The sequence below is a fragment of the Hetaerina americana genome, unplaced genomic scaffold, assembly GCF_022747635.1.
Source record: "Hetaerina americana unplaced genomic scaffold, ioHetAmer1.1.p SCAF_50, whole genome shotgun sequence".
In the NCBI taxonomy this organism is placed as follows: Eukaryota; Metazoa; Arthropoda; class Insecta; order Odonata; family Calopterygidae; genus Hetaerina; species Hetaerina americana.
In genome coordinates this window covers 2,519,612-2,544,426 of record NW_027287096.1, presented here as the reverse complement: position 1 = coordinate 2,544,426, position 24,815 = coordinate 2,519,612, and the positions used below count along the sequence as shown (strand labels likewise).

General features: G+C 39.6%; 1 protein-coding gene and 1 non-coding gene across 2 annotated transcripts in view; both read left to right on the top strand.

Moving 5' to 3' along the window:
* The window catches only part of LOC139694562 (kelch-like protein diablo), a 239,628-nt gene that overhangs the window by 50,419 nt on the left and 164,394 nt on the right, over positions 1-24,815 (top strand). The gene's annotated exons all lie outside the window — the stretch shown is intronic.
* Positions 21,000-21,070, top strand: TRNAG-CCC (transfer RNA glycine (anticodon CCC)). The gene has a single exon. It is a non-coding gene; the product is annotated as a tRNA-Gly (tRNA).

Genomic DNA, 24,815 nt, shown 5'->3' with positions numbered 1-24,815 from the left:
CGATAATGACGTCAATCCAAACACCATCCACTATTTCTGTCGTTATTTATGTGGCATAAAGCCCTTCTTATGAAATATCAAATTGTAAAAAAAAACCCGTGTCGAAAACATAACTCCTCTAAGTTCCACTCCTTTGCAATTGAGGATTTACCTATTCAGCCTGTGTCTTTTTGACGCCTGTATAGTTATCAAAAACATTGTCATACCGTGTGAGCGTTTGTAGTCATTCATTTAATTAGCGTGAGAGTCAAGCTTCCGACCGAATATCGGTCGTAATTGGTTCCCTGCAATAAGAATATACTGGCCATGAGAAATGTGTAAAACTAACGTAAATATAGTTATGGACATGCCCAATATATAACAAACCTTTATAGTAATTGTATTGAATTTAGAGTGGGTCGCGGTAGTCCAGGGGTAGAGCGTTGGATTACTGACTGGTGAGCCCGGGTCCGATTTCGGGCAAGCCTCTCTGGGCACCTGCAGCTCCACTCAAGCTTCAGCCTGTAGGTGATTTTTCGGGTACCAGATTTTCCTGGGAAACCATAACCGGCACAAGGAAAGGCCTCCACCCTAACGTGTGAATTTCGCACGCCCTCGGACTTTAGTACTTGGTGAACTCTCCTCTCCTATCATCACCTACCAAAGCGACCTTAGGGTTGAATACTGTATTTATGATTATATATGTATATATATATATATATATATATATATATATATATGGTTTATTGACTTAAGAAAGGTAATCCTATTAGTGTTGTTATTTCATTTGAAATATAATCAGAGTGAGTTCTATAGTGGAACGCCTAAAATCGTCTGAGGAAACCTAGTATCTTTAAGGCTGACTCCCATATTCTTCTAGTGGGTATGCCCTACGAAAGGTTTTGATGTCAATGCAATAGGCAATTGTTTAACCTGTGTAATACCCCAAATATTTTACGATGAAGTAAAACTGTCAATATAACCTTAACATTTGAACGACTCAGGCGTGTTTTTTTATCTTAGCACCTATTTTCTACCCACAAACTATGACAATTGAGATAAAATTTCAGTATTTTAGACATACTGTCACGTTTTATCAGCGGTTATGACAATTTTCAGGAAGTTTTTATCATTTCAATAGCAATACTTTAATGCTAAATGACTTCGATCCAGATTTCTTTTTTGCTCATTTTTCAACAGAAATTGAATAAATGCTTTGGCAAAAAGATTCATCACAAGAGTTTTGCTTATTACCGTGTAACATACGATTACAAGTACTTGGCTAGATGAATGCTTCTGCAAAAATGTCACGGGTAGCTATTTCGTGTTTTACGTATAGTTAAATACGCTTATTTGCAGTGTACACCGTGGTTTATAGAAATGTCCGTAGCCTTGGTGATAGAGTAGCATCAGCACATTACATTCATGCAATTAAATGTTGGCGTGACGAATAGAAGTTAAAATTAAACTTAAAAACGTGTGTAGCGATGATTAGGAATAATTTTCGTTAACTCCTATTGCATCAAAAAGATCAGAATAGGAAGTGTAGACCTAATAAAATAATTAGATGTTACCCTTACTCACGACCTCTCCTCGGTGAAACGACACGGAATCTTCATGCAGTTAGATTGTTGGCCGATTTCGATCACGTGCAGCGTAGGGGAGCTGGATTTGTAGACTGTTGTTTTTTGAAAATTAGTAGCGTTTCAAGATGTGGAATTATTAAAATCAGTTTCGATAGTTTTTCGAATGATCAAGCAATAGTTATCTAGCCCCTCTAAGGGTTAAAAGCATTGCTGAGCTCAATAAGTATGGGATGAAAATCAATGAAAACAAAACGGAAGTTATGCGTTTTTCGAGAATGAGAAATACCAAGTCGACCATTAAAATAAAAGTTCATAAACCAAAGCAGGTAGAGCAATTTACGCATCTTGGAAGTGTATAGAACCAAAATGGTCAGAGTAGTAGGGATGAACAAGGAGAAGAATACTCGTGTTAGGCTTTAACAAGGAGTAGGGAATTGATGACAGTGACGTTGAGTTAAGGATGTTAAGAATACTTCAAATTTTAAAAATTTGGTTTTGTACGGTGCGGAAACATTCTCGTTGAATTAAGAGGGTAGGTATAAGTTTGAGGCTTTTGGAAAAAGTGGACAGAAAGGAAAGTAAGCAAAGATTTGCTGGGCATGGTGGAGGGGTAATTCCAAAGGAGGCAGAAAAGATGAGTCCATGATGTTTTGGTGAGTGATGGAATGCTGATATTTTTTTTGAGGGAAAAGCTAGGAAGGGGTAGCAATAGGATAGCCTTATTCGACAGAATTAAGTAAAAGAAGTAAAAATATGCGGTTTTGAAGGTTGTAGTGTCGTATGTTAGATTTTGTTTTGTTAGTCAAGGCAAAGAATTTTATCGTTATACTGCGATATAGTCTGTTTACGTCAAAAACCCAGGTTTTACAGCAGAATGCCAATAAAAAATAATAATTGAGATTTTTAGCGTCGAAATTTCTGAATCAGTAACTCTCATTTGCTCTTAAGTAAAATCACGAAGCAACCCTTTTTCAATTGAAGCAAATAATTTCGGTTCGCATATACTAATATACCAATATAATAAATTTTGTCTTTTATTACTTTCTATTTTATATTTCTTGGAAACTCTGTTATTTCTCGTTATCTATCACTAATTACTCTGCTCATTATCAACCAAATTTATTTCACGTACAAGGGAATGCAAGTGGTTTACACAACAAATGAAATGAATGAGATTAAGATTTCAAGAAAACAATAAGACCACCCTTTAATGAAAATGCGTCTTCCTCCACCTTGGGCCCCTGTTATACCATATCTGTGTCGTAAAGAAAACGGGAAAATAACTAGCCATCCTAATGTCTGAGGAGACAATTTACCCTAGCACTGCCGCAGTTTCTTTTCCTTTAACAGGACATCAGGGCAATTAAAAGCGTCCCATTTCCAGAGCCCGTATCTTAAACACCTCCGAAGAATGCGACCAAGGGACCGAAAACGTACATAATTCACCCTTAACTACGTCAGTTTTCCATTTCGTCCTCCACCTCCTTGTTTTATTGGTAGGGCAATCAAACCAACGCCATTCTGATCCCTTTCCTCATTTTCCGCTGTTACCCAAGTGAGCCTCCCCGATTAAAATGAAGTAGTACTGAAATAGCTTGGCTTTCTTTCACAATTGGATGTGCTAATTTCTATGTCCACTGTCTACGCGTTAAATCAAGAACACATTGTTGGCCGAAACGCTGATGTTTGTGCCAGTGTTAAATGTCTTCGAATTCAGGATAGACCATGAAATTTTTTAAACAAGGAAAGTAGATTAAAATAAATGTTCCATCAATTTAAAATTTGAATCTTTCTGAAAGAAATATACTCTTAATATTAAGGCAGCATATTAACTCAACATCTCGAAAGTGTGGTATTACGGTTTTCGACGGGCTCCCCTTCTCTGCATCCACAAACAACTCGCGACTTTTTAAATGTTTATTACTCAATAATATGAAGCTAATTGACGAAAATCTTCAATTTAATCCATTCATCAAGACTTTCTCTTTGTTTAAGATATTAAAATCTAAATTCACCATGTCCATTTGCAAGTTATTTCAGCTATAACTAATGTTGCTGATGTAAAATGTAATATGTTACCCTCAGCTTCCAAATAATAATTGCTGCTGCATTGATTTCCCTCTGATTCAATTTTATTCACTTAAATTACGGCGCATTCATTCCGGTTGTTAAATCGTTAACGACTATTACTCTCGAGATAACACTAAATTCTCAAGCTAAAGCTTCCAAATGGACAGCAATATGGGTTTCTAAAGTGCCAGCAGAATATTGAACGGTATCGAATAGGGAAGGAGGCATTCCAGTCAGTTGGTCCTAAAGAGGCGCATTCCACTGTATTGTTGATATATTGTCTACCTCTTAATACGTTTCATTTACCTTGAATTCCACCTGGGATATACTATATCATGCTCGAAGCCAGAGATCTTCAAGTTGTAGCCTTCAAAAAGGTAGAAGAAAGTGAATTTTCACACCGCAATCAAAAGTCAGGGGGTTACAAAATACCAAAATGAAGCATTCATGATGATGAACCCCACGTCGCATCAGAGCTTGGGAAAATCACCTTTTTCTCGAGACAGATGGTTTAGTGAACGCCCCCCTTCCTTCTCCTTTCCTCCCCCAAAAGACGCCCTCAGCACCACCTCCCCTCTTCTCTTTCTCCCGCACTTATTACCGGCACCCCAACAGGGTATGGAAAACTCCCGACACCCATTAGAGCGCATTAAAATGATACGCCCCTCGCTTTCAACCGGTCTTATTATAACCCTACTTACGTAGGTATACCTTTTTGTCTTTCCCCCGTTCAAGTAACCACCTGCCACCTCACCTTCCCTCCTCCGTCTTAAGACGCATCCCTCTCTCTCTCTCTTTTATCCTCTTCCCCGTCCTCTCTCCGCCAATATACCCTCCTCTTTTGCATTTCCTCCCTTCTGCCGCCGACCCACCCCCAAACCTTCCTACTCTCGTCCCTTGCTCGATGATGCCGTTGGTTTGCACTTAGGCTATACTCCTTCCCTCCCCACAACATTTTCTAGCCATATTTTTTCCTTATCTTCTCACGCCGTGTCCTTCTCTGTCTCACCCTCGGCGAACCCTTTCCTGCCCTCACCACTATGTCCCTCCTCCTTCCGCCCCCCCCCCGCCCCGCCGCACTTGAATTATTCTTTCCAGCCTTCCACTCCTCCTCCCGTGTCGCCTTTTCTTCTTCTTCTTCCCTTACCCTTTTTGTTAATTACCATCATTATTCTGCCATCCCCTCGTCGTCCCTTGTAGCCACATTCTGTCTAAGTTTCCTTTTCTCATATTCTCCCAGTTATTTGATCCACGCCACCCTTCTCCCTCTTTTCGTAAGAAACTCTCTGGAGGTGGAGGAGGAGAACTACGTGGTGCTATTTTTAAAGCTCGTAGGTATTTTCCACCTAGCGCAGGTTTCAATTTTGGCAAAAATCGAATTTTTGACACGATGACTGGATTTATTAGCCACTTTCAGAATACCCCATTGCATTTCTCGTATCGTACAGATCAGCATTCCTGTATCCGCTCTATAAATTTCTCACATATTAACGTTAGAGTTTTGGAGGTAGCAGAGAATAGTTATTTCAGTACGATTTATTTCTTCACCATGGTGTATTATAAATGAATAAGTACTTGAAAGATTGGACGAAGGCCGAAACCAATGGAGGAAAGTTACAGGAAGATGAGGCAAATCGATTGGACAAGTCTTGAGATATAATGGTGTACTGAAAGCCATAATTGAAGAAGCCATTGAGGAGAAGAATTACAGAAGAAGCCCAGCGATGGACTAGGAGAAGCAAGCGATGACCGATATTGGTACAAGGAGTTGTGGAAATGAAAATATTGGCAGTGAAGGAGAACAGTTTGTAGGGCTGCTACAATCCATTCTGAGGATTGATAATGATAAGTGTGTATTGTGTTGGACAGTTGATTTGAAACGGATTTTCTTTTCCCCTTTTTCGGTGAAACGTTGTATAGGTCTCCTTGGTACCTTATTCTTTTCCTTGTGGAAGCTTAACGCCAATGAAGGCTTCCTATATGCCCTTGTACCTCTTCCTTTCAAACACACTCAAGCCATTGAAGTAATCCAGGTGATTTTAATCCGAAAAGCTCCCTAAAATAATGCGTAGGCGCTAATCGTTGCAACGCCAGATTTCTGAGCATTTACTTTTTTTACGAGGATTACGAAGTTCAAATGTTGGCACAATAAGATAACGGTATGTGGAAGTCCGATTTATAGTTGAATAATATTCCTTGCTTTAAAAAGGCAAACGATCCAAAAAAAACCCCTGGATGTAGTCATTCGTAAAAAATACTATGATCCTCCTAATGCATATTACAATGGCTTCCCTGGCTATACATAAAATCTTAAATTGAAGATTTTGTAAATATATTTGGGAGCTTTTTGACGGCAACGGTTAAGTAATTAGATGGAAATAATACTTTGTGGTACTGATATTCTCCTCTGAAATAAATTCAAAAATTTACTATTCATTACTTTAAAAATACTTTTAATGAATTAGTGGCACTAAGGTAGGTGAATGAATTGCTTACGTTTCGGGGGATGAAAGGAAATATTTCTTAAATCAACTTTCACTTTTTTCTTTTATTCTTGAATTGCCGATGTTTTCAACTAAAACATTAGAACAATACAATTAAAATTTACAATTTTAGTTTTTATAGAGTGATTCTGAATTGGGCGTCATAAATTCTGAAGGTAGCAAAAGGCAACAAAACAAACATTTTAGTCTTTTAGTGGAGAGTGGTGGCACACTTGAAAAGCCATAGCTTATTGATGTATCGCGCAGGTTAAGCACTCATCGGTCTTATTCCATTGATTTTCACAGATAGGGAAAACTTCAAGCGTTCTAACACGTCAGCTTATTATTTAACACCACCACTTCCGTTCACTCCTTACTCTACTCTTGCGGTCATACGAGTCTGAAGCGATTAGAACTTCGTTTTCTACGGACGAAATGCGTTTACTCTTATCTTTTAGTAATTGCGAGCAACTCAAGGGAAATTGGATTCATTAAATCTCACGTAATTCATTAAATGGCTAGTTTTACAACAAGTAGGAAGGTTGCCGACACGTGTTTGCCGTAAAAAAGGAAAAAGCGCGTGACATAAAATTTTAGTATGTCTCTCTTCACTCCAGCTCGCTTCTAAGAATGAAGGCGCCAGATGAGGAAAGGCTTGTTTTGTTACCCTAACCATCCACCAAATTTATGACGCCTAATTTCGAAATTCTCTGCCTGCTATTTTTTGTTTGCTTTTATTTGTCGTTTTTAAGATTATTTGGGAAAATCACGTATAAAACCAGCTAAACTCAAAGGCCTCTGGCTCAACTTGATAGATATTTATGATCACTAGAGTTAACTATCATATATTTTAAGAGGAAATTAATTTCGTTATTTCATTTTTTTTATTTTTGGGTAATCAGTCTATAATAATTGCTTAACCTGGATAGTTAAACTTCAATATAATTATATTTAATGTGGGAACATGTTACCAGCAATACACGTCTGTGTGTGTGTATATATGTATGTATATACTACGCAGATAAAGTTGTTCTCAGGATCAGAGTAGTATAGAGAGTAGGGCAAATGATTACTTAGGGGATGATCAGTTTGGGTTTAGGAAGGGGAGAGGTACGCGTGATGCCATTGCAGTAATGAGATTATTAATCGAGAGGAATATAGAATACAACCAGTAAGTATTTGCTTGTCTCGCAGCGTTTGATAGAGTGAATTGGGAAAAACTAATGAGTATATTGCAGAAAATAGGAATAGATTGGAGGGACAGGAGGCTAATCCGCAACCTGTACATGCCTCAGACTGCTCAGGTGCGAGTTCCCCGCCGACTTTCATTGCGACCTCCAGTTCTTCCCATCCCTCATTAATCATTTCCTCTACATACAGGTTATGATGATAATGGTCAATGTAAAGCTCAACGGTGATAATGGGCAACCCTGCCTTACACCACTTCCTAACACTGTCCATCCGGACTCCCCGTTCCCCACTCGCACCTGAGCAGTCTGAGACACGTACAGATAGGCCTCCTTTCCCTCCAGTCTATTCCTATTTTCAGCAATATACTCATTAGTTTTTTCCCAATTCACTCTATCAAACGCTGCAAAACAAGCAAATACTTACTGTATATATATATATATATATATATATATATATATATATATATATATATATATATATATATATATATATATATTCAAATATTGTTCGAGTGGTGTTCGAGTCCCGGTTGAGGAAATATTTTTACTCTTGTGATCCGTTCGATTCCGCCTTCCCCACCTCTATTGTGTTCGTCCTTTATACGTGTTCCTATCCCTTTTCCTTATATATGTTTCTGTATATATGAGTATTTATTCGCCGTTTGGCGGGATTTCGTGTTTGAATGTGTATTTGGCCAATGTGGCTCATCTCTTTCTTCTGGCTATGCGTGCCACGAAACGCACTGTTCTTTTCCTGTATGATGTTGTATGAATTCTAACCACTGTCCTTTCCTCTTGTGTATTGTCTATTTCTCCTTTGGTGGGTGAAACAGCCCCCTGACGCCATCTCTTGGCTAAAGAATCGGGGCGCTTGGCGACATATAAGACCCACGGATCTCAGGGTAAGTTACATATCCTCGATAGCTCAAGTGGTTAAGAGCATCCGCCCGGCAAGTGGAAAGATCCGGTGTTCGAGTCCCGGTTGAGGAAATATTTTTACTCTTGTGATCCGTTCGATTCCGCCTTCCCCACCTCTATTGTGTTCGTCCTTTATACGTGTTCCTATCCCTTTTCCTTATATATGTTTCTGTATATATATATATATATATATATATATATATATATATATATATATATATATACACACATGATTTCCACATTTTTCGGGCTGCGTCCGCGTATGTCGTTTAAATGTACAACAGTTTCGCCACTATCCTGCTGGCGTCCTCAGGTCAAGGATGAAAAGAAGCTTGTCCCGTCTTATATAGGGAAAATCCGGCGCCAATACCGGGAAATTTCTTGGCCAATCAGGGAACGTCCTCATATTTGCGCGGAATAATTCTTTTCCACGCACTGTGGAGTGGATATCCATCCTCTCTGTTAAAATTTTCTGGCCTTTTAACGATTATTCTCTGGAAGTATTTTCCTTCTTTCGCTATTATTTTAGCGTCGTCGAACAGAATAGAGTGTCCAGGTTCACTCCAGGCGTGCTCAGCGATGGCCGATGCTCTAAACTGTTTGGCCTTGGTTGCCCTCTGGTGTTCACTCATGCGTGTTTTCAGCGCTCTGCATGTTTCACCGATGTACCATTTGCCACAGGAGCATGGCACTTGGTATACGCCTTCTGATATTGACGGTGAAATTTCATCCTTGGGTCCGGGTAGGGTGTCAGCTATCTTGGTGACGCAGTTGAATCTGGTCACCACATCATGCTTCCTTAAAGCCCTCGCGATTCTTTCCGAAGTCCCTGCGATGAAGGGGATGGTGACGTAAGCCTTCGGTCGTGGTCTGGAGTCTTCCTCCCTGTCAGGAACAGCGGTGGTTTGTCTCTTCTTTTCTTCCTTCTCGGCCCTTTTTTGGATCATATGAGCGCTGTATCCATTCCTTTGCAGGGCATTTGTCAAATGTTTCTTCTCGTTGGCAATAGAATCGGAGTCACATATTTTATATGCTCGGTTGACAAGTGTGTCTACCAGTGAGGTCTTCTGACTGGGATGGTGGTGCGATGCAGCATTAAGGTAGCGGTCGGTGTGAGTAGGCTTCCTGTATACTCTGTGTCCAAGCCTCCCATTCCCTTTATTTCTCTTCACCATGACGTCCAAGAAGGGCAGTTGATGATCCTTTTCCACCTCCATAGAGAAGTGGATGGCTTGATGCTGTGAGTTCAGATGTTTCAGGAACTTTTTTAATTCTCCCTCTCCGTGTGACCAAATGACAAAAGTGTCGTCGACATATCTTAGCCACAGTGAGGGCCGCTTGTCGCAGGATTCCAGTGCTTTCTTTTCGAAGCTCTCCATGTAGAGGTTGGCCACAACCGGGGAGAGGGGTGAGCCCATCGCAGCTCCTTCCGTCTGCTCGTAATGGTCACCATTCCATAGGAAGAAGGAATTGCGGAGGCAATGCTCCACCAATCCTGGAAAGTCCTTAGGGATTCCGCGGGAGGTGAGTTCCTTGATATTCAGCGATTCCTCAATAGGGACGCTGGTGAAAAGCGATTCAACGTCGAAGCTGACCATGAGATCGTTGTCGTGGATGGTGATGTTTCTTATTACGTCAATGAAATGCGTCGAGTTTTTTACGAAGCTGGGTGTCTGTCCGACGTGGTACTGCAGAGACCGCGCCAAGTGCTTGGCGAGTTGGTAAGTCGGAGCGTCAATCTGGCTCACAATCGGTCGGAGAGGTACATCCTTCTTGTGAATTTTGGGCAGGCCGTACAGTCTCGGTGGTTTCGGTGCAGTCGGAAGCAGGCGTCGTTGCTCTTCTTTTGGAATAAGCGATCGTTTAATGATAGCCCTTGTGCTTCTCTCCGTCTTGGCAGTCGGATCGCTTTTCAATTTCCTATAAGTCGGACTGCTGAGGATGAGCGATATTTTCCCTTCGTAATCCTCTCTGTGTATCAGGACTGTTGCGTTGCCTTTGTCAGCTGGTAAAATGATTATACTCTCGTTGTTCCTTAGCTCCTTCAGTGCTCTCCTTTCTTTGCCGATGGTGTTTGATCTTGGTGGTTTTGCGCCATGGAGGATGCGTGCGACATCTTCTCGGATTTCGTCGGCGGCCGCCTTCGGAAGTCTCCGGATCGATGACTCTACCTCCGCGATGATCTTCTCAAGTGGTATCGTCCTTGGGGTCAAAGCGAAGTTCAGACCCTTAGATAAGACTGCGAGGGTGGCTTCATCTAAATGAAGGTCCGTCAGGTTCATGAGGACGTTCCCTGATTGACCAAGAAATTTCCCGGTATTGGCGCCGGATTTTCCCTATATAAGACGGGACAACAAGCTTCTTTTCATCCTTGACCTGAGGACGCCAGCAGGATAGCTGGCGAAACTGTTGTACATTTAAACGACATACGCGGACGCAGCCCGAAAAATGTGGAAATCACCTACTCATCGCCGCGGAAACCTGCGAACGTATATATACACATATCTGTAATGGTGATAGAAGTCGCATTGAGGAAGAATGAGGTCACTAATATGAGAAACATGTATTTATGATTGCTAATTTGAAAATAGCAAAAAATTGAGAGTTGTGAAATTGATATTTTTGGTAATCTTTTTTTATTTTTTTTTTTAATAGACTGAGAATGAACGGGATTACGTTATTTTACAGATATTATTCTACCTTGTTATGGCTTAAAAAATATTTCACCTTTAATATACCAATGCACAAAAAGTATCCATCATCACCTGCTGCATCTTTAAGCATTTAAATGATAAATGAAACGAACAGTCTCAAGCGTGATTTCGTAGATATAATTGATGTCTTAAAGGAAATGAGCTCAGTTATTTGAGTTTAGGTTATATTATTAGACTGATCAGTCATCCTCAGATATAAGCGGTTATATAAGTGTTTTTTTTATTCTATTATGCCTCATTGTAACGTGGTTTTCGAATATGAAGTAGCGGCTAAAACCATTTCGAATTAGCTTATTGCGTATATTGCCTTTATTGAGTTCATTAGAGAATAATTAGATATTATACATTATGTTAGGCTGACATGCAACAGAAGAAGACGTCTTCAAAGTTTTTTCAAATTAAAAGAAAATACATATGCTATCTCTGATCGTTGTCTCAGTGGAATAAATTCCAGTCATATATTTGCATTGCAGAATGTCGTCAGCCCCGCCAATATTCTTGATAGCTATGGGTAACCAACGCTTTACCAAAGTATGGCTAAAGTTAAGGGAATTCTATTCTTGCGAAAGTGCGCCAGATATATCATTATCTTGCCTAGTGACGTTACTCAAGCCATGTCCGAATGGTAAATGGCCTTTTTCCATGTTCTCTTAATCTTCATTCTCCATGGTGACCTGAATCAATCTTAGTCAGATACGAAGGTTAAAATCCTGGATTACGTAGTCGGAAGGGCTGTATAAACAAGAGAAGGGTAAAAACACTTGAGTAGTTCTTGCATTACTCAACTAGTTTTAAAAATGATGAAACTTTAAGATGAAAAAGAAGCCATGAATATCAAACGTGACCCCTTGGACAGTAGCATTTATGGCCTTATTTCTGACGTGTGCTTCCTTTTCAGGGATGAAATCCTGAAGAAATATTTTATTTTCAAATGCGTATGGTTCCTCTAAATGCATGGAGCTTCGTATGCCAAATGGTGAAGAAATATGCTATTTCAATTAATTTCATTCAAGACTTCTCAGCCGATAGCTTTGTTAGGGTTTTCGGGTGTGTCAGGGTATATATATCACTGACGCTATCTGCTTGTCCTTACGATGTATGATAAACACTTGAATATTGTACCGTTTCCTACGTGGTAAAATTTTCGATTTGTATTTTTTCTAAGATTCAGCTGCCAGCCATTTGACACATCGCTATACTATTTCTTTTCTTCACTTTATTTACCGCTCTCCGTTTTGACACTTCAAAGCGTAAATAAGGGAAGACTAAGACATAAGCTGACAAGGCGATAACAACGGCTTAATAAAATGGAGCTCAAACAGTGTTTTGGGATCACACAAAGACGCACAAAACTAGTGCACATTGTTTTGTTTAGTTATGATGACTTAACTTTTACAAAACAGCATTTCCCCTTAATGTTAAGAGTCTCTGACGATAGGGTAGGTATATTTATACCTACCCTATAAGGCTCTTACATAAACCTACATCTAAATTACCGCGATAGAAGGAGAATAAAGAACGTTCTTGAGTTCAAGAAGGGGAATTTTCATTTTGTGCATAAGCTTAAGTATTAAACACATATTATCTTTTAATATCGAATTCGTCTAATCTTTCATTTATATTTTAAAATCTGCCAATTATCTATTTTATTTTATAGAAACTTAAACTTAATTTTTATGTATGCCCTGGAGAATCAATTTGAGTAAATCGAACAAAAAGCGACTTTTCGAATTTTTTTCAATTCCATCCCTCTTTAAAAGATTTTTACCTCTAACGGTGTGATTCTTCTGTTTTGGCCAACACAACTTTGGCCATAGAAAGTTCCTTCATTGATGATCACCAGAAGAAGGCTCGCGGAGCACACCATCTGGACCCAGAATGGACCTCCGAGAAGAAAACACCTATTGCCAAAGCCAGTCCTCCACAAATACGAGGGTAGGCTGAAAAGCAATGCGCACATGCTTGTAGAGCGCGAACAAAAACAAATATCGTGATCAGGCATAAAGTTCATTAAAGTACAATTCTTAAGTTTTAAAATAATTTATTTTGGTTTTCAGCACAGTCACCGTTAAGCCTAACACATTTCTCCCATCGTGTAACATGTTTTTTCATTCCGTCTCTGAAAAACTCTTCCGACTTTTCTCGAATCTTGGACTGGGCAGTTGCCTTCACTTCATCGTGCGAGATGTAATGATTACCCTTGAGGCGTCTCTTGAGTTGAGGAAAAAAAATTAGAATCGCAAGGCTCAAGATCGGGGCATAGGGAGGTTGTGGAATCGGTTCAAATTTCAGTTTTCGCAGAGCCTCTATAGTTGCGCGCGAGGTGTGTGGACGAGCGTTGTCATATTGCAAGATTATTGGCGTCAGGCTGCCTTTAACACGACACACTTCTTCCTTGGATATTTCAATATGGTTTGCGATACGCTTTTTAGTGATTCGCCGGTCATTGCGAATCAAATCTTCGACAAGAGTATCGTCTGTGGCAGTGATCGGACATCCGCTGCGTGTTTCATCAACAATAATGGATTTTCCAGGCTCGCGACCACTCAATTTGACTACCAATCGATTTAAAGTACATCCATCAACAGCATCGTCACCATAAACATCTTTTAAACGACGATAAATCTCAGTAGGGGTCACTTTTCCAGCAGTTAAAAATTCGATAACAGGCTGTTTAACTCGCGTTGACATAGCACTAGAACACGTCTCCATACTTCCGCTTCTCAAAATACACTGGATGAATGAAACTACCTCGAACCAGCGTGTGCACATTGAGGGGGAATGTTACTTTCATATGCCACCATGAGTGCTTATACAGGTCATTTTATTTGTGGTCTACAAACATGTGTGAATTGGTTTTCAGCCTACCCTCGTATCTAGATCGCGGTGATACTCGTAGGGATGTTGAGTTAACATAAAATAGAGACGATCCACAAGCCTACCGAGAAACTAAAAAGCCATCTCGTCCGAGTGAAGGCTTCTGGGATCTTGGGCCCCTTAGAGTTTGACCGCACATTCGTGAGTGCGGCATACTATGCATCGGAGAAACCATAATTAGGAGCACAGAGTCTTAGCAGAAGATATGCGGGGGCGCCAAAAATGTTGACCCAGTTTCAACACCCTGCAGACGATGACGGAGTTGGTCGAAACGTCGGCAGCTGACACCCTGACCCGGCGGAAAACCCGCGAAGATTTCACTGCGTATTTAGAAAATGTGTCATGATTTCTAGATTAACCATGTCTTTCATGGATGGCTAGTCCTAGTCGAGAAGCCTAAAAATCATTCAACATTGGAATCATCGGTCCAGTATTAATTCGACCCGAGTATTAGTTTATTATATTTTGGGAATCCTTCCTGTTCTCCCTCTTACTTCGTATTATTTTCCCTTGGTTTTTATGTCCGCCGGTCGGCCTTCCCATACCCTTGTTCCCTCCGACCTCTGCCCCCACCGAAACCCTTTATGTGTCCTGCCTCCTTCGCTTCCTTCCGCCTCCGACCCTTTTACTATCGGGAGTTGTCCTATTTTTTTATCTCCGGAATCCGCTACATTTAACCCGTCTTTCTTGTGACGGGCATTTGAGCAACGAGTTGGCTTCCTCTCTCCCACTCTCTTTCTTTCTCCATCTCTTTTCCTGGAGCGAGCGGAGACGGCATAGAGCTAGAAAAAAACCCTCCGGTGACGGGGAGAGTGGGGAACGAAATCGTGTTCGCAAAAACGTGAAGGCGCCAGAGGAACGGGGTGAAGGAGGAGATTTAAAGCAGGAAGGGTTAGAGAAGGAGAGGGGAGGGAGAAGGAGGGGGTGGAAATATATGAGAAAGCGGAGGGAAGGGAGGGAGATTAAATCTTTTTGTGCGCGCAAATGCAAACCCCCTTTCGCAAGTTACCACATAAATTAACCGTCTCTCTATTCTCGGACCCAAAATGATCCGAGGTTCTCTTTCTAAGAGAGAAAAAAAACGCAATCTATGAACAGGATGCCATTAAGGGTACAGAGGCTCTGATCTTTTAGCCTTTTTTCCCCTCTCTCCCTCTCTCTTTTTCTCGCTGTCCCTTTCTCTCTCTCTCTCTCTCTCTCTCTCTCTCTCTCTCTCTGCCCACCAATCATGAAGAATCAATCGTGAGCCACGTCCTCACACGTTTAAAGAAATTCCGAATTTTTTGTTGGATTCCGAACTCCCACTGAAATTGCTTTCATTGTCTCTTCTACGATTGAGTCTCATCAGCGCACATGAACAATGTACTCGGATAGAATCGCGACTGCTCTTCTCCAGTTCTCCTTTTTTTTGTTGTCTGTCTACCAATATCTTGCCTTTTCATTGGCGTCCAATGGTTTGATAAATATATTTCATTAAGGAATTGAATACATTCCAAATATTCAGTTGCACTTGGTAGCGCGATGTGTACCCGCTCTGAAAATACCATTATTGCTTATTTTGAGTGATAAAAATACAACATCCACGTAGACTGGATCCTCATCGAGCGCCTAAAAATAGAGCAAACTCGTGGATGAAAAATTAGATGTAACGGCATTGTTTCGCCACCATTGATGAAAGTAGGAAACTAGATTTTTTTCTGCATGAATGCTCCGAAAACATAGCTGGATTTATTGCCCAGAATGATTAAAATTTTATGTTTGGGAGCAAGTATATTTAAAGACTATTCGTCTTCTTTCCTTTTCTTAATGTGTGTATCAGAAAATAATCGTCTAATATAATAACATATATATATATATATATATATATATATATATATATATATATATATATATATATATATATATATATATATATATGTGTGTGTGTGTGTGTGTGTGTGTGTGTATGTGTATATATATTTATGTGTGTGTGTGTGTGGGTCGCAGTAGTCCTTTGGGTAGAGCGTTAGACTACTGCCCTCATGGTCCCAGGTTCAATTCCCTGGAACCTGTAGCTCCACCCAACCTATGTGATTTTTCAGGTACCGGATCTTCCTGGGAAATCATAACCGGCACAGGGAAAGGAACTGGCCCCCCTACCCTGATTTGTGAATTTCACACGCCGTCGGGCTTAGTACTGGGTGAACTATACCATCACCTACCAAACTGACCTTCGGGTTGATTACTGTATTTATGATTATATATATATATATATATATATATATATATATATATATATATATATATATATATATGAGTATACATACATATATGTGTATATAATTTCCAAAATAATTGTTTTTGGGACTTGCATAATTGCCCTTTAACTACGTTCTGAGAATATCACGCTGTTCAAAGACCGTGCCTCAAAAATCCGAATAAAATGTTGCTGTACATATATCATGTAAAAAAGCAATTCTCTTAACGCAACATACCAGATTCTTGTCGCGTATTCAAAAACATTTCTTAGTGTCTACGTCACCCCTTACTTTCGTTAGTTTAGAACTGCCGATAATTTCATGATGAAATTAGCAAATTAGTTACGTATGTAAAATTTCCGTAGAGTTTAATTACGGATTTTTGATCGAAGTTATCGTAATTCGTAATTCAGGATGCTCGTATGCCAGTCAGATTTGGTATTGGTGAGGTCTCTGATGATCTTTTAGAGCTTACGAAACCCTCGTCGTTCACACCCGTCTCCTCCCCTTCTCGTTCAGATAAACCCTGTCACCTTCCACTCCTCCTCTTCTGACGCCTACTTTTTCTTCCATCTTTTACTCTCCTTCTGTTTAATATTCTATTGCCTCTTTCTTATATCCCATATCCTTCTCTCCCAAGATTTTCTCCACGTTGTCCGTATGACATTATCGGCTCGTTTTCTCCTCATAGCAATATTGCCGGCCTTACCATTCCCCTCCCCGGTGCTTGAGAATTTGGATCCTCCACATTTCCATTTACCTCAGGAAAGGGCGTCTGGCGAAATTTGGCCCTTGATGGGATTGGATCAAAGCGGCATGGCGCGCCCATGCCGTCCTCCCGCGCCGTCTATAAGGACCGTGTTGGCGGCGAATGGCAGCGTCGATGGCGGCAGCATATTTAACCGTTGCTCCTTCAGTCGCACCAGTCTCAAGCGGTAAGGCTGTCTCCAGCACACCAGAGTTTAATAAGAAACCCTCCCTCTACCTTCCAGTCGCCCTCTCTCGGCTTCATCCGCGTTAAGATTGCACTTAGCGTTCTCACGCGTACCAACTCCTTAGTTTCGGATTGAAGTTCTTCCAGCTTCGCCTTCACAATGGTCCCTAAACTAGCATATGAGAGTGGGGGTTGAGGTAATCTCCGACGGATGCATACCTGCACGATATCGCTTCACATTGGCAAAAGGAGAGGTATTTGATAGAATTATTTTTTTAATGCCGTCACTGTTTTATGAGATGATATTGAACGTCCTTTGAAAGAATTTTCGCCACTCAATTTCTCAAGGTTTTATGAGTAGTAACTGAATAAATGTATTCAGCAAATCTAATATGAAGCCTCGATCAAACCTCTAATGAATCTCAATTTTCACGGAAACAAATTGAGATGCAGTGGTGGGCAAAGGGAGAGATGGGGATGAGGTGGCAGAGTTCAAGAATAAGAAATGGCCGCGGGGAGGAAGCAATCAATATAAGTCTACAGAAAAATGATTTAATCAATATTTGGTTTAAACATGAAATTAGACGAGCGTAAAAAGTAACGCTCGATTCGGAGTGGTATCAAGAAGACTATATTGTGGTCAGGGACAGATTTAGGAATAGCTAAATTAATGCGGTTTCTTGGCATCGGACGCAGATTTAGATCGTAATTTAGAGCTAATGGAGTGTACTATCAGATACAAGAGGTTAAACGGGAATATGAATGTAGAAATCGAAGGCACTCTAAATAACATTATCGAGATTGAAAGAGGACCAGAAGGGAGTGGAACAATTTATGATTAAGAACAGAAAGACAGGCTCTGGAGAAGAAATATGGCAAAATCTAAAAATAGGGATATGGAAAGCCGCGATTGAAATTATAGGCGCAGTAAATAGGGAATGCACAAGAAAACCATGGAGGAAAATAGACGAGAAAATGAAATAGAATAATGTTAACTCACAGTTAAGGTAGAAGGAAGTGTAAAGAGATAACCTGAGAGAAGAAATTAGCAAGGCGAAGAAGCGTGGAGGAAGATGCACGGTGAGGATATAGAGAGTTTAATGAGTAAAGGTGGCATTGCTACCGGGTGTTAATGTACATGAAAGTAAAAACAGTGTCATGAAAAAAGAAGGGAACATTTCCGCGCACTATCAAAGACACGGCAGGAAATTATTAATAGCCCCGCGAGATTTTGAAAATATGTGGAAAAATACATTAACATGATAAAGATCATATCTCAGTAAATTTAGACGAGGCAATATAGTCCTACGCAAATGAGAATAGCTAAGGTCTAGGTATGCTTGATTGCGAAAAGAAATGTTTTTAAGGGAAATGAAATCAAACAAGAACGTGAGTATAAGTAGCATCTCTGCGGAACTACTTAAGAGTATAGGAAAACATGGAAGAAGAGTTTTCATGGAATTATTTATAACATATATGTATGTGTGTGTGGTTACGCGTTTTCAAGTTAATCGTTGCCTAGGATTTAGTTATATCACAAGTAATGTTTTACTCGAGTGGATTTGCCATTGTTCTTTCCTATTCCTAATGTAAAAAATGCAGCGTTCAATCATGAATAACATACGTTAGCTAGTACTTGCAACTTTTACTCATCACTGATAAGTTCTGCGGGAGGTGCAGAAAATGAATTTTTGCATTGATAGCTTGTGAAAATCTCTTCAAGGTAATCCATGGTACACTGAAAATAAGTACTAGTCGCAATACTGGCCAAGGTTGACTGTTTTTTATAACTAAGTAGATTTTAAAAATCAAAGGCATTATAAAACAATGTTAATACCTTTAGTTGAGGAAGTTTCCGTTTTGCCTTTGCGCAGATGGGATTACGATATTCGAGCACATTAAGTTGATTTGAGATTTGAGTTTTACTTGGAATACCAATAAGAAATTTAAAACTCTATGGATCAATTAATCACGACAATTACACGTCTAGAAAATTCTCCCAAAAATTCATATTCATTATTTCGCATCTTCTGGATTTGAATTTGGGTCCCTCAGACGGCCGTTGGGAACAAGGCGAAATCAAATTTCCACGGATTGTTACCTTACATTTTTTTTCAAGGTGAGTGAATTTTAGCGAAAAATAAATGTCCAATGCCACATGTGCATGCATGTGGGAATTCTGACGCCGCGATGAAAGATCCGATATCTACGTCAACTATGCAGAATATGAGAAAAAAAGGGATCTGTCGCGTATTAAGAGTATTAACCCATTATAGTATGAAGTGGACGTATGATTATGATAAAGAGATATTCGAATTCCAAAGTTAATCGCAAGTTGTACGTATTTATCAAAAGGTGCAATTTATCCGGTGGTCTATAAAGATGGATATATGGTCGATGCGAATCCTTGAATTAACAAATATTTTGAGTTTTACCACCCTAAAATATTGTTTGTCGTAAACGACATGTACGGTAAATTTGTTTACCATTTATTATTTATTTTCACTGAACCTGGGAGTCCTCACTACTGTACACCTAAACCCAAACTAACAAGATACAAAATATCCTTAAACACTACATTACAGTAACTCATTATTTAGCTCTGCATATTGTCTAACTCAATTAATTTCATCCAAAATTACCTTTATTTTCCTTCCCCACCATGCCTAGCACTTCCTCGTTTGTTCTTCTTGCGTCCAATTTTATTGTTTCCATTCATCTCCACACCCATTGAAGAGGTGTCCAATCTACATTTATCCTCGTGCCATAAATAATTAGTTTTTGAACCACGTAAAACTACACATCATATTCAAGTTTTCACTAGTTTTTTTCTTTACATCCTTCCACAAGGAAAATATACTACCTTACCACTAATTGGAGAACACCTCTAGGTATTAGTCACACACAGAATACTGCATGGTAATGTGTGTCCAGAGATACATCTTAGCTTTCATTAGGCAATGCCGGATGCCTACCTGTGTTAGCAGTGGATCATTTAGAAGGGTCTGAAGTTTTCTTAACTCCTCTTGATCGGGAAAGACCCCTTCATGCAATCAAGGTCCAGTGAGAGAGAAACCCCGGTTCAACAGTTAAGTCTTGCATTGAGCGAAAATTTAATTTTGAAAAAGGAATGAGACATTTTAAGTGTGAACGTTGTTTCGAGATTCGCTTTTAATGGTTTAAAGTTAAGGGTGTTGACTCAGAAATGGTAAGATAGAGGCACTGAAAACGGTGACAAAATATAGTATATTCATGCTGATACTTACCAAACCTAGAAATAATCTGTTTCGTGATTACACCCAGTAATTTTAACTCAAATTAATTCGTATCTCACAGTCTTGCCACCCTCGCTATCCTCATCTTACCTTCTTCTTCTCGCCCCTAATCCACAGTCCTGGCCCCGTCTCCCTACCTCCGTCCCCTGTGAACCCTGATACGCCCCACTTCCACCCCTTCTCCTTGAATTACCTCACTGATGAAGGAAGGAAAGAAGAGGAAGGGACGCGAAATAAAGTTGAGAATTTATCGCTAGGAAAAAATAAAAGGAGCGTGAGTAATAGAATTAAATTAAGAGTTGTTTGAATGAAGGCGATGTTCAGGGAGTTGGTGAGGGTCTTGGGAGGAAAAGAGTAGGAAGAAGATGGGAAGGTTCCGTTGGGAGGCTGATGTATTCTTCGCTTTTTTTATTTTGCTCCCCTTAAAGAAAGAAAGGGCGACCAAGTTGGTGAAGTCATGGGCGATACCTTAACGGAAGAAATCGCTTTAAAATGAGGTGAGTGAGGGAACTGGATATAGTCCGATTCCCGCACTACGAGGAAAGAAACTGTACAGCATTTGTTTGAGCTTGGATGCCTGGAATAAATGTCTTCGCTACGGAAAAATTTCATTCGTCTATCTTTTGTATGCTATACAGAGCAACTGGAGTCCAAAAGTGATTGTCCCGACGATGAAGCGTCAGTACCATTTAAGATGACTTGGAAAATAACTGATTACTATGCAATTTACATCAACGCACTGCTGGTGTAGTGGTATCATGCAAGATTCCCATTCTTGTGACCCGGGTTCGATTCCCGGGCAGTGCAATTATTTTCAGGGGCTGCGTTCTTTAATTTTTTGTTTTACATTACATTTTGATTAGAGAATCATTACTGCATATAATACTAATTTTCTGCACGCGAAAGGAAGGTAATGGAAAGTTATTAATGTGAAAAAAACAGAAATTTCATTGAGTGGAAGAAATTCCTTTCACTTTCTTTGGCATTTTAGGGGGCATGTGATGAATTCCTGCAGAAATATGTTTCCCTAGTTTCATCAGTATGTTTTAATCGTGGAAATTTTCCTTGGGATCTTTTTGGCGAAGGTCAAAAACAGTAATTTTTAGTGGATGTAACCCGAAGGTGGAGATTGCATTAAGTGGGGAGAGACTAAAACACGCGGATGCCAATACTTAATTGGGTAATGAATGTCCTTTAATAGGATATGTTGGATTTAAAAATAAAATTTGCCATATTCAAGATTGTTAGGGAATAAAAATGAACAAGCGTTGATAAATGTCTTAGTGAAGGAAGAACAGATGAATGCCGCGTAGTTTCGTGACAAATATACGCCGCTACCAAACCCCCGGTTGAAATATTGTCTATTAGTCCCAATATTTCGCGGCATGTTTCAGTGCATGCAAATTTATTTTCACTGTTTTTTTCGTTGCTTTCGCTTGTAGATTCACGTAGAGCTCCTAGTTTGTACAGCATAAAAATGAAAATGCGAGTTCTCTCACTACTTTTACTCTGTGTAACTTTTTGTGAGAGGCACTTTATCACAAAATTGTGGCGACTCTTTCATTTTCCAGAAAGCCCTAAGATTAATGGAAATATACTTTATGCGTTTAAACATTTATTACCCTCGAAGTTTTTTGTACATATTAGAAAATTCTCATTAATTATATCTGCACTCTATCTAATATGTTTTCATTCACAAACCCCAAATATCAAAATGCGGATTAAACAACAAACATACCACTCTTTTCCCTAAATTCTCTCAGCGCTTTGCTATTCGTGTGCATCCATTTATTCAATTTAAAAAAATCCTTTTCATCATATTTACTCCCTCTTTTTCACGGTCGATGCTCTTAAAAATATTTTCATTTAGTGTTGACTGTGACATTTCCGTATTTTCTACCATATCCTCAGCTGAGTTTGAAAGTAAGCATTCATGCTAGATATAAATGAAGTTATCGATAAGGTACATGACGCTTCAAAACTTCGAAAAATCAATGTTTTTTTTCCAAATCGTTAGACGCCTTAATTTAAAAGCCAATTAGATTAGTTTGCAACTATTTTCTAGAAATATGCTAAATTATTTGTTTAAACCTGTGCGTCGTTTCTGTCTGAGGAAGATTGTTAAAACAGAGATCACAGGTCGGAAATCTTTACAAAACCTTAGGACTTCTCCCAACATCCCTCTGTCATCCCCCGCCATTCCCAGTACCCCTTCATTCGTCCACTTTTTTCATCGTCTCCACACACACAAAACTCAAAAACCTGGTTTATATGAATTTTAATTTGCTTAACCTAAAATATATGAAATATCCGTAAACCTAATGTATGCGAAGATTCAGTGTCAATCACCACATCGAATAAATGTTTGTAAAAATATCCAGAGTAAAGTGCCACGAAAATAAATCTTTTCTCTCAACGCCCCTTAGTCAGTTTTGAATTTTTTAAAAGCGTGCCTTCGAGTAATGTTGACTCGCGCTGTGATGGTATGCTTTATGTACTAGATTATGTTGATCAATTGCAAGAAAATGAGGTTCTAGACCACGAGTTAAGTCCTGGCTAAGCGTCAGGAATGACCTAGAGATGTCTGAAATAAATGTATGAAAATTTTTCGGAAATTTTGGGATACGACGAAACAAGAAACCGTCGTAACTTCGCCCACGGCCGCCTGCTTCCTTGGTGCCCAACCTACGGTCTCCGAGCTTGATGAGGCTGCGGAAATCTCTTGCTCGACGACAGCAAGGAAAGTGTAACACATCATTTCATGCTAGGGACTCAAACGTTATCGAAGCTGAGGAGAATCCAAATGAATTCCCTGGTATTCCAAAAAAGGACAGAACATTTTTGAAATAGTCAGAATTAAATATTTTCTAGGTTAAAGCCGAAAGAAAATCTCAACAAAGATCACCAGTAATTTTGATATCGTTGATTCCCTTATAAACCACCTGGTCCTAGTCCAGGTGTTTTGTTAGGTACTGAACAATTATTACCTGGGGATTCGAAGACTAAACTCCGGGTAAAATTCATGACAAATGCATTCGTCATACAATTTTATTTAACAGTTGATAAAATATCGAAATAATTCAATATTTCAGGCCACAGTGGTACAATTACACTTCGAGGAAAATAAAAATCCAAGGATTACTTTCTTCTTCGCTCAATTCGTGACCATACTCATAGCAAAAGGATTGACTCCTTGGCAAATTATTATCAATGTTTCCTTTCATGGCTTCTATATTTTCATTGTCAGTTAATTTGCAAAATCTGCCAAGCAAACTTACGGTGGTACGCGGGGTGTGGATGTATAGGCGTGAATGAATAAACAATTACAAGTTGATGGCTGTCAATGCATATCAAAGTTGAAAGTAAACATCTAAAACGCCCAAGAAATGGACAGTTGACAGAAACGACAGAAATAGAGTACTTCTCTTCAGGGCATTATCGTCGAAGATTGTAGCAGTGCTTTCTTCCTTTTAATTTAATTTCATCGATTTGCATTGCTTAGCCCCTAAGAGGTTTTGGCCGAGGTACAAGCAATTATGCTTGACTCCTCCAATTCCACATTTTTTTAGACCTGTCTTCAGCACCGCTCATTGTTAATGACTCCTTTCCCCATCTTTCAACTTCGCCGTCTCTTCCCGCGTCCTGGGTATATCACCCACCCCTTCTTTAATCTACACCTGCCGTCTTTCGCCCTCAACTCCATGCCTTTTTCTATCCTTTTGCCCCCCCGCATATCTTGTCCTGACCTTTGGTTTATCATCAATTCATTTAATTTTTATAAATAAATGGTGAAGGAGCATTGGAATGAGCATAAGGAGAGGTATTATTTCACATTATTAATAGTAGTATACCGTTTTAGAGAAGGTTTTGATGGACTCCGTCATTGCTTAATGCTGATATTTCATATTACGTAGAAAAAAACCACAGTAATCAACTCGAAAGTTGTTTTTTTAAATGAGAATAGGCTAAAAACCACAGTAATCAATTCGAAAGTTTTTTTGTTAGATGAGGGTAGGCTCACCAATTGCTAAGTCCAACGGCGTGTGAGATTGACACATCAGGCGAGTTCCTTAGTCTCCTGTGATTTTCCGGAAAGATATGGTATTGGAAAGTCGCACTACTAGTATTTAGCTGTGGCTAGACAGAGGGAAACGGTGGAAGCCATGACGAGCATTCACCGTCAGCGCTTTCTGTGAATGGCTGGAAAGTGTCCCTCGCTTATTGGAATATCTGGCAGCGGAGTCACGTTACTCACGAAGTTACTCCTTTACCGATGAAGAAATGGGAATAATAAAAATTAATAACAATATAGGGGTGCAGAATTTGCTGATTGCCTACCTTGCCTATAAGAATTCGAAAGTTTTATATTTGACTCTAGACTGAAATCAGAGGATTTGCAATTTGTCTAATAGCTTTAAGAACAGACCCATGTGATCTTCAGCGGTGAGGAAGACGTATGGTATATGTATGTGCACCATTTATTTTATTTTCTCATTGAAAGTCCACTGAGTGACGGAAACAATAGGTTATGATTACTCCTTTCTATATCAGA